The sequence below is a fragment of the Salmo salar genome, unplaced genomic scaffold (assembly GCF_965601325.2).
Source record: "Salmo salar unplaced genomic scaffold, fSalSal1 ptg001243l, whole genome shotgun sequence".
NCBI classification, from domain to species: Eukaryota; Metazoa; Chordata; class Actinopteri; order Salmoniformes; family Salmonidae; genus Salmo; species Salmo salar.
The window spans coordinates 1-11,460 of NW_027675661.1; the positions used below are offsets into that span (position 1 = coordinate 1).

General features: G+C 47.6%; 1 non-coding gene across 1 annotated transcript; it reads left to right on the forward strand.

Annotated features, from left to right (window-relative positions):
- Positions 1-8,048: 8,048 nt before the first annotated feature.
- On the forward strand, positions 8,049-8,124 carry trnaa-ggc (transfer RNA alanine (anticodon GGC)). Its single transcript has one exon. It is a non-coding gene; the product is annotated as a tRNA-Ala (tRNA).
- The last annotated feature ends 3,336 nt before the right edge of the window (positions 8,125-11,460 follow it).

Sequence of the window (11,460 nt, forward strand, 5' to 3'; positions counted from 1 at the left end):
GAGTGGACTAGAGAACACAGACCCAGGGTTGGGGGATAGAGTGGACTAGAGAACACAGACCCAGGGTTGGGGGATAGAGTGGACTAGAGAACACAGACCCAGGGTTGGGGGATAGAGTGGACTAGAGAACACAGACCCAGGGTTGGGGGATAGAGTGGACTAGAGAACACAGACCCAGGGTTGGGGGATAGAGTGGACTAGAGAACACAGACCCAGGGTTGGGGGATAGAGTGGACTAGAGAACACAGACTCAGGGTTGGGGGATAGAGTGGACTAGAGAACACAGACCCAGGGTTGGGGGATAGAGTGGACTAGAGAACACAGACCCAGGGTTGGGGGATAGAGTGGACTAGAGAACACAGACCCAGGGTTGGGGGATAGAGTGGACTAGAGAACACAGACCCAGGGTTGGGGGATAGAGTGGACTAGAGAACACAGACCCAGGGTTGGGGGATAGAGAGGACTAGAGAACACAGACCCAGGGTTGGGGGATAGAGTGGACTAGAGAACACAGACCCAGGGTTGGGGGATAGAGTGGACTAAAGCTGGGGGATAGAGAGGACTAAAGTTGGGGGATAGAGTGGACTAAAGTTGGGGGTTGGAGAGGAGTATAACCCTCACATTAGCTCTGGTACTGCACTTTGCAAATAGAACACACACCAAAAAACACAGTGTGTTTGATGCAGTAGTACATATGTATTCATTTATCACAGAGGTCAAAGGTCAGACCCCAGTGAATATATTTATCACAGAGGTCAGACCCCAGTGTATATATTTATCACAGAGGTCAAAGGTCAGTGTATATATTTATCACAGAGGTCAAAGGTCAGTGTATATATTTATCACAGAGGTCAAAGGTCAGACCCCAGTGTATATATTTGTCACAGAGGTCAAAGGTCAGTGTATATATTTATCACAGAGGTCAAAGGTCAGACCCCAGTGTATATATTTGTCACAGAGGTCAGACCCCAGTGAATATATTTATCACAGAGGTCAAAGGTCAGACCCCAGTGAATATATTTGTCACAGAGGTCAGACCCCAGTGTATATATTTGTCACAGAGGTCAAAGGTCAGACCCCAGTGTATATATTTGTCACAGAGGTCAAAGGTCAGACCCCAGGGTATATATTTGTCACCAAGGTCAGACCCCAGTGTATATATTTATCACAGAGGTCAAAGGTCAGACCCCAGAGAACATTCATTCAGAGTGTATCAACTAATTTCTCTCTCAATTCCCAGCTCAAATACTCCAAATCATATGTGTCTTAGATGTCTTTAAACTCAATGTGACTCCATTGCTCTTAACAAAATACAAATATACTAAATGTTTATACAAGAAAAACTAACAAAGTCCTGAATGTATTCAAGTATACAGTATCACTACTGTACCATAACGAGGTATTAAATATGAGCAGTTATAATAATGGAAGTTATTAGTTTTAACAGTCCCTGATTCCTCTGAACACGTTTCTTCAGTTATCAGTCTACTGCAGCCGCTGTCATCCATCCAGCCATCTCCATGGTAACTGGAGATGCTATCACATGATCAAAGTAGAACAACTAAAGTGCTGGGCAGGAAATTGAATGTGTAGTTGGACAGGAAATAACCGCGCTCCGTCATAATCTGCCATATAAAACATGTGTTCATCCACATACTGTCTCCCAATCTGATGGTCATCCCTCCCTCCCTCCCTCCCTCCCTCCCTCCCTCCCTCCCTCCCTCCCTCCCTCCCTCTCTCTCTCTCTCCCTCCCTCCGTACCCCTCCCTCCCTCCCTCCGTACCCCTCCCTCCCTCCGTACCCCTCCCTCCCTCCCTCCGTACCCCCCCCCCCCCCTCCCTCCCTGGGTCTGTACTGCCAGTCTGGGTCTGTACCACCAGTCTGACTGGGTTATTATAACCCTCCCTGGTCTCCTCTCTGTGTATCTCTGACTGGGTTATTATAACCCTCCCTGGTCCCCTCTCTGTGTATCTCTGACTGGGTTATTATAACCCTCCCTGGTCCCCTCTCTGTGTATCTCTGACTGGGTTATTATAACCCTCCCTGGTCCCCTCTCTGTGTATCTCTGACTGGGTTATTATAACCCTCCCTGGTCCCCTCTCTGTGTATCTCTGACTGGGTTATTATAACCCTCCCTCCCACCCTCTCTGTGTATCTCTGACTGGGTTATTATAACCCTCCCTGGTCCCCTCTCTGTGTATCTCTGACTGGGTTATTATAACCCTCCCTGGTCCCCTCTCTGTGTATCTCTGACTGGGTTATTATAACCCTCCCTGGTCCCCTCTCTGTGTATCTCTGACTGGGTTATTATAACCCTCCCTGGTCCCCTCTCTGTGTATCTCTGACTGGGTTATTATAACCCTCCCTGGTCTCCTCTCTGTGTATCTCTGACTGGGTTATTATAACCCTCCCTGGTCCCCTCTCTGTGTATCTCTGACTGGGTTATTATAACCCTCCCTGGTCCCCTCTCTGTGTATCTCTGACTGGGTTATTATAACCCTCCCTGGTCCCCTCTCTGTGTATCTCTGACTGGGTTATTATAACCCTCCCTGGTCCCCTCTCTGTGTGTCTCTGACTGGGTTATTATAACCCTCCCTGGTCCCCTCTCTGTGTATCTCTGACTGGGTTATTATAACCCTCCCTGGTCCCCTCTCTGTGTATCTCTGACTGGGTTATTATAACCCTCCCTGGTCCCCTCTCTGTGTATCTCTGACTGGGTTATTATAACCCTCCCTGGTCCCCTCTCTGTGTATCTCTGACTGGGTTATTATAACCCTCCCTGGTCCCCTCTCTGTGTATCTCTGACTGGGTTATTATAACCCTCCCTGGTCCCCTCTCTGTGTATCTCTGACTGGGTTATTATAACCCTCCCTGGTCCCCTCTCTGTGTATCTCTGACTGGGTTATTATAACCCTCCCTGGTCCCCTCTCTGTGTATCTCTGACTGGGTTATTATAACCCTCCCTGGTCCCCTCTCTGTGTATCTCTGACTGGGTTATTATAACCCTCCCTGGTCCCCTCTCTGTGTATCTCTGACTGGGTTATTATAACCCTCCCTGGTCTCCTCTCTGTGTATCTCTGACTGGGTTATTATAACCCTCCCTGGTCCCCTCTCTGTGTATCTCTGACTGGGTTATTATAACCCTCCCTGGTCCCCTCTCTGTGTATCTCTGACTGGGTTATTATAACCCTCCCTGGTCCCCTCTCTGTGTATCTCTGACTGGGTTATTATAACCCTCCCTGGTCCCCTCTCTGTGTATCTCTGACTGGGTTATTATAACCCTCCCTCCCACCCTCTCTGTGTATCTCTGACTGGGTTATTATAACCCTCCCTGGTCCCCTCTCTGTGTATCTCTGACTGGGTTATTATAACCCTCCCTGGTCCCCTCTCTGTGTATCTCTGACTGGGTTATTATAACCCTCCCTGGTCCCCTCTCTGTGTATCTCTGACTGGGTTATTATAACCCTCCCTGGTCCCCTCTCTGTGTATCTCTGACTGGGTTATTATAACCCTCCCTGGTCTCCTCTCTGTGTATCTCTGACTGGGTTATTATAACCCTCCCTGGTCCCCTCTCTGTGTATCTCTGACTGGGTTATTATAACCCTCCCTGGTCCCCTCTCTGTGTATCTCTGACTGGGTTATTATAACCCTCCCTGGTCCCCTCTCTGTGTATCTCTGACTGGGTTATTATAACCCTCCCTGGTCCCCTCTCTGTGTGTCTCTGACTGGGTTATTATAACCCTCCCTGGTCCCCTCTCTGTGTATCTCTGACTGGGTTATTATAACCCTCCCTGGTCCCCTCTCTGTGTATCTCTGACTGGGTTATTATAACCCTCCCTGGTCCCCTCTCTGTGTATCTCTGACTGGGTTATTATAACCCTCCCTGGTCCCCTCTCTGTGTATCTCTGACTGGGTTATTATAACCCTCCCTGGTCCCCTCTCTGTGTATCTCTGACTGGGTTATTATAACCCTCCCTGGTCCCCTCTCTGTGTATCTCTGACTGGGTTATTATAACCCTCCCTGGTCCCCTCTCTGTGTATCTCTGACTGGGTTATTATAACCCTCCCTGGTCCCCTCTCTGTGTATCTCTGACTGGGTTATTATAACCCTCCCTGGTCCCCTCTCTGTGTATCTCTGACTGGGTTATTATAACCCTCCCTGGTCCCCTCTCTGTGTATCTCTGACTGGGTTATTATAACCCTCCCTGGTCCCCTCTCTGTGTATCTCTGACTGGGTTATTATAACCCTCCCTCCCACCCTCTCTGTGTATCTCTGACTGGGTTATTATAACCCTCCCTGGTCCCCTCTCTGTGTATCTCTGACTGGGTTATTATAACCCTCCCTGGTCCCCTCTCTGTGTATCTCTGACTGGGTTATTATAACCCTCCCTGGTCCCCTCTCTGTGTATCTCTGACTGGATTATTATAACCCTCCCTGGTCCCCTCTCTGTGTATCTCTGACTGGGTTATTATAACCCTCCCTCCCACCCTCTCTGTGTATCTCTGACTGGGTTATTATAACCCTCCCTGGTCCCCTCTCTGTGTATCTCTGACTGGGTTATTATAACCCTCCCTGGTCCCCTCTCTGTGTATCTCTGACTGGGTTATTATAACCCTCCCTGGTCCCCTCTCTGTGTATCTCTGACTGGGTTATTATAACCCTCCCTGGTCCCCTCTCTGTGTATCTCTGACTGGGTTATTATAACCCTCCCTGGTCCCCTCTCTGTGTATCTCTGACTGGGTTATTATAACCCTCCCTGGTCCCCTCTCTGTGTATCTCTGACTGGGTTATTATAACCCTCCCTGGTCCCCTCTCTGTGTATCTCTGACTGGGTTATTATAACCCTCCCTCCCACCCTCTCTGTGTATCTCTGACTGGGTTATTATAACCCTCCCTGGTCCCCTCTCTGTGTATCTCTGACTGGGTTATTATAACCCTCCCTGGTCCCCTCTCTGCGTATCTCTGACTGGGTTATTATAACCCTCCCTGGTCCCCTCTCTGTGTATCTCTGACTGGGTTATTATAACCCTCCCTGGTCCCCTCTCTGTGTATCTCTGACTGGGTTATTATAACCCTCCCTGGTCCCCTCTCTGTGTATCTCTGACTGGGTTATTATAACCCTCCCTGGTCCCCTCTCTGTGTATCTCTGACTGGGTTATTATAACCCTCCCTGGTCCCCTCTCTGTGTATCTCTGACTGGGTTATTATAACCCTCCCTCCCACCCTCTCTGTGTATCTCTGACTGGCTTATTATAACCCTCCCTGGTCCCCTCTCTGTGTATCTCTGACTGGGTTATTATAACCCTCCCTGGTCCCCTCTCTGTGTATCTCTGACTGGGTTATTATAACCCTCCCTGGTCCCCTCTCTGTGTATCTCTGACTGGGTTATTATAACCCTCCCTCCCACCCTCTCTGTGTATCTCTGACTGGGTTATTATAACCCTCCCTGGTCCCCTCTCTGTGTGTCTCTGACTGGGTTATTATAACCCTCCCTGGTCCCCTCTCTGTGTATCTCTGACTGGGTTATTATAACCCTCCCTGGTCCCCTCTCTGTGTATCTCTGACTGGGTTATTATAACCCTCCCTGGTCCCCTCTCTGTGTATCTCTGACTGGGTTATTATAACCCTCCCTGGTCCCCTCTCTGTGTATCTCTGACTGGGTTATTATAACCCTCCCTGGTCCCCTCTCTGTGTATCTCTGACTGGGTTATTATAACCCTCCCTGGTCCCCTCTCTGTGTATCTCTGACTGGGTTATTATAACCCTCCCTGGTCCCCTCTCTGTGTATCTCTGACTGGGTTATTATAACCCTCCCTGGTCCCCTCTCTGTGTATCTCTGACTGGGTTATTATAACCCTCCCTCCCACCCTCTCTGTGTATCTCTGACTGGCTTATTATAACCCTCCCTGGTCCCCTCTCTGTGTATCTCTGACTGGGTTATTATAACCCTCCCTGGTCCCCTCTCTGTGTATCTCTGACTGGGTTATTATAACCCTCCCTGGTCCCCTCTCTGTGTATCTCTGACTGGGTTATTATAACCCTCCCTCCCACCCTCTCTGTGTATCTCTGACTGGGTTATTATAACCCTCCCTGGTCCCCTCTCTGTGTGTCTCTGACTGGGTTATTATAACCCTCCCTGGTCCCCTCTCTGTGTATCTCTGACTGGGTTATTATAACCCTCCCTGGTCCCCTCTCTGTGTATCTCTGACTGGGTTATTATAACCCTCCCTGGTCCCCTCTCTGTGTATCTCTGACTGGGTTATTATAACCCTCCCTGGTCCCCTCTCTGTGTATCTCTGACTGGGTTATTATAACCCTCCCTGGTCCCCTCTCTGTGTATCTCTGACTGGGTTATTATAACCCTCCCTGGTCCCCTCTCTGTGTATCTCTGACTGGGTTATTATAACCCTCCCTGGTCCCTAGTTATAATTGTTTCTCCGTATCTCAGGAACTCAAAGAACAAAAGAAAAGAACAGACATGGGAACAGACGAGCGGAAAGTGACAGTAGAGACAGAGCCTCATTTGCATTAAATTCATTCCATTCCCTTTTTGATCTATATTTAACCAGGGATTGGCCGCAGACCCCGAGAGAGAGAGGTTTTATTTAGAAGTGGCCAGCCAGTCGCCCACGGCCCTCCTCTCCTCTCCTCTCCTCTCCTCTCCTCTCCTCTCCTCTCCTCTCCTCTCCTCTCCTCTCCTCTCCCCTCCTCTCCTCTCCTCTCCTCTCCTCTCCTCTCCTCTCCTCTCCTCTCCTCTCCCCTCCTCTCCTCTCCTCTCCTCTCCTCTCCTCTCCTCTCCTCTCCTCTCCTCTCCTCTCCTCTCCTGTCCTCTCCTCTCCTCTCCTCTCCTCTCCTCTCCTCTCCTCTCCCCTCCTCTCCTCTCCTCTCCTCTCCTCTCTCAGTCTAATTGATGTAAATGCAGAGCTGGGTGAGAGACGGAGTGGAGACCTCGTTATGTAGGGTGGGGGGGGGGGGGGGTCAGCCCAATTAATCACACATCCTTTAGAGATGCTTAAAGCTAATAAATAGAAGGCCCAATCAGAGGCCCTCGTTCAGCCACTCATATGATTGTAGTGGAGGATCGGATGAAAGCACTGTGGATAAGGAAGCTACGGCTAACACAACGCTAATTCAAAGGGAGCTACGCTTACACAATGCTAACCGCTAACACAACGCTAATTCAAAAGGGAGCTACGCTTACACAATGCTAACCGCTAACACAACGCTAATTCAAAAGGGAGCTACGCTTACACAATGCTAACCGCTAACACAACGCTAATTCAAAAGGGAGCTACGCTTACACAATGCTAACCGCTAACACAACGCTAATTCAAAGGGAGCTACGCTTACACAATGCTAACCGCTAACACAACACGGCCAGATTGAGTTTGTTCAGACAGTCAAGGAGGCGGCTGCTTTTTAATAACCGTTTAAGCATTTTACTGCAAATGGCTGCGTGTCAAATTCCCCTTGAAGCAGAATAACGCTAATGATCTATTAACAGCGGCCTCCTCTCATGGAAACAAGGATCCCCATTCACACAGAACCTCCTAATACTGATGGAGCATTTCAGGGATTAGGGGGGTTTTTCAGTATTTTTGGTACATTTTAATGGGATTATTTAACATTGTGAAATGCTTTAGTAATGTTTTGGTTTAATTCTACATTTTGAAAACATTGTTTCTACCAAATTAATATGTTAACCGGTTACAGTCTAAGCCCTATCTAAGTATTTGGCTTTACTGTTATTAGTCCATAAAAAAATATAAAACGATTTTACTGAGTTACAGTTCATAGAAGGAAATCAGTCAATTGAAATCCATTCATTAGGCCCTAATTCACATGACTGGGCAGGGGCACAGCCATGGGTAGGCCTGGGAGGGCATAGGCCCACCCACTGGGGAGCCAGGCCCATCATAACAGACTTTAATGTAAACATGTAATGTGTTGGTCCCATGTTTCATGAGCTGAAATAAAAGATCCCACAAAGTTCCATACTCACATAAAGCTTATTTCTCTAAAATCTGGTGCACAAATATGTTTACATGGTCCCGTGTGTCTCAGTTGGTAGAGCATGGTGTTGGCAATGCCAGGGTTGTGGGTTCGATTCCCACGGGGGACCAGTACAGGGGGAAAAAATGTATGAAATGTATGCATTCACTACTGTAAGTCGCTCTGGATAAGAGCGTCTGCTAAATGACTAAAATGAAAATCCCTGTTAATGAGAATTTTATCCTTTGCTAAGATAATCCATCCACCTGACAGGTGTGGCACATCAAGAAGCCCATTAAACAACATGACCATTACACAGGTACACCTTGTGCTGGGGACAATACAAGGTCACTCTAAAATGTGCAGTTTTGTCACACAACACAATGCCACAGATGTCTCAAGTTTTGAGGGAGCGTACAACTGGCAGGCCGAATGTACGAATTTCCACCGGAGCTGTTGCTTGATAATTTAATGTTCATTGATCTACCATAAGCCACCTCCAACGTAATTTTAGAGAATTTGGCAGTACGTCCAACCGGCCTCATAACCAAGTAGCACCAGCTAAAACCAGCTAACACCAGCTAACACCAAGTAGTACCAGCTAACATCAGCTAACACCAGCTAACACCAAGTAGTACCAAGTAGTACCAGCTAACGCCAGCTAACACCAAGTAGCACCAGCTACACCAGCTAACACTAGCTAACACCAAGTAGCACCAGCTAACACCAGTTAACACCAGCTAACACCAGTTAACACCAAGTAACACCAGCTAACACCAGGTATCACCAGCTAACACCAGTTAACACCAGGTATCACCAGGTAACCCCAGGTATCACCAGTTAACACCAGATAACACCAGGTATCACCAGCTAACACCAGCTAACACCAGATAACACCAGGTATCACCAGCTAACACCAGGTAACCCCAGGTATCACCAGCTAACCCCAGGTATCACCAGCTAACCCCAGCTAACACCAGGTATCACCAGCTAACCCCAGCTAACCCCAGCTAACCCCAGCTAACACCAGCTAACACCAGCTAACACCAGATAACACCAGGTATCACCAGCTAACCCCAGTTATCACCAGCTAACCCCAGGTATCACCAGCTAACCCCAGCTAACCCCAGGTATCACCAGCTAACACCAGCTAACACCAGATAACACCAGATAACACCAGCTAACACCAGATAACACCAGGTATCACCAGCTAACACCAGATAACACCAGGTATCACCAGCTAACCCCAGGTATCACCAGGTATCACCAGCTAACCCCAGCTAACCCCAGGTATCACCAGCTAACACCAGATAACACCAGGTATCACCAGCTAACACCAGATAACACCAGATAACACCAGATAACACCAGATAACACCAGGTATCACCAGCTAACACCAGATAACACCAGATAACACCAGCTAACACCAGATAACACCAGGTATCACCAGCTAACACCAGATAACACCAGGTATCACCAGCTAACCCCAGGTATCACCAGGTATCACCAGCTAACCCCAGCTAACCCCAGGTATCACCAGCTAACACCAGATATCACCAGCTAACCCCAGCTAACCCCAGGTATCACCAGCTAACACCAGCTAACACCAGATAACACCAGATAACACCAGCTAACACCAGATAACACCAGGTATCACCAGCTAACACCAGATAACACCAGGTATCACCAGCTAACCCCAGGTATCACCAGGTATCACCAGCTAACCCCAGCTAACCCCAGGTATCACCAGCTAACACCAGATAACACCAGGTATCACCAGCTAACACCAGATAACACCAGATAACACCAGATAACACCAGATAACACCAGGTATCACCAGCTAACACCAGATAACACCAGATAACACCAGCTAACACCAGATAACACCAGGTATCACCAGCTAACACCAGATAACACCAGGTATCACCAGCTAACCCCAGGTATCACCAGGTATCACCAGCTAACCCCAGCTAACCCCAGGTATCACCAGCTAACACCAGATAACACCAGGTAACACCAGATAACACCAGGTAACACCCCTGAAACAAAGAGGAAATACAACACAGAGGGGAAAAGGAGTGGAAGGACAGAAACATAAACCCCAGAGGGGGAAAGGAGTGGAAGGACAGAAACACAAACACCAGAGGGGGAAGGGAGTGGAAGGACAGAAACACAAACACCAGAGGGGGAAGGGAGTGGAAGGACAGAAACACAAACACCAGAGGGGGAAAAGGAGTGGAAGGACAGAAACACAAACACCAGAGGGGGAAGGGAGTGGAAGGACAGAAACACAAACACCAGAGGGGGAAGGGAGTGGAAGGACAGAAACACAAACACCAGAGGGGGAAGGGAGTGGAAGGACAGAAACACAAACACCAGAGGGGGAAGGGAGTGGAAGGACAGAAACACAAACACCAGAGGGGAAAGGGAGTGGAAGGACAGAAACACAAACACCAGAGGGGGAAGGGAGTGGAAGGACAGAAACACAAACACCAGAGGGGGAAGGGAGTGGAAGGACAGAAACATAAACACCAGAGGGGGAAGGGAGTGGAAGGACAGAAACACAAACACCAGAGGGGGAAGGAGTGGAAGGACAGAAACACAAACACCAGAGGGGGAAGGGAGTGGAAGGACAGAAACATAAACACCAGAGGGGGAAAAACCAACCAGGAACTGAATTGAGGCCAAAGCCCATCTGGCGGTAATGAAATTAATTTGTCACCCTATTGTCTGGAACAAAAGAGCTAATTGAAATGAACCTGTCCCTTGTCTGTTGTCTGTCTTCGGCACCTTAAATATTCTCTAAAATATGCTGATTCTTACTGAGCCTGAATTATTCAGATGCCAATCCTGTGGAAAGCAGGAGGGCACAACAGAGGAGAGGACACATGGAGAGTGTTTAGAACAGGGTCCTTAAGAGAGAATGTATTCATTCAATTCACAATACTTTATTTATGGACAATTTAGCAGGCAGCAGTGCAACATCCTCTAAAAATATCATGTCCCACTTATAAACTAATGAGACAATTAGTATTCATACAGATTCATTAACCAAAAATGACTTTCTGTAGAAATAAAACTAACATATTTGAGACAGGTAGTGTTCATATAGATTGATTACAGTTTTTTTTATCGCTTTGGTACTATTTTCACAAGTATGTGGTAAAATTTCACAACACTTTTTATATTCAAAACATTTTTTTAGGGGGTGGCTCAGCTTGAAAATTGCAGATAGATTATAGCTTCCATCAATGTAATTGTCTGCATCTCCTCCAATCCCCCACATATTGTTTTGGTAAATATATATATAATGTATATACATACGCACATATACATACATACATACTTAAACACATACAGTTGAAGTCGGAAGTTTACATACACATTAGCCAAATATATTTAAACTCAGTTTTTCACAATTCCTGACATTTAAACCTAGAAAAATTCCCTGTTTTAGGTCAGTTAGG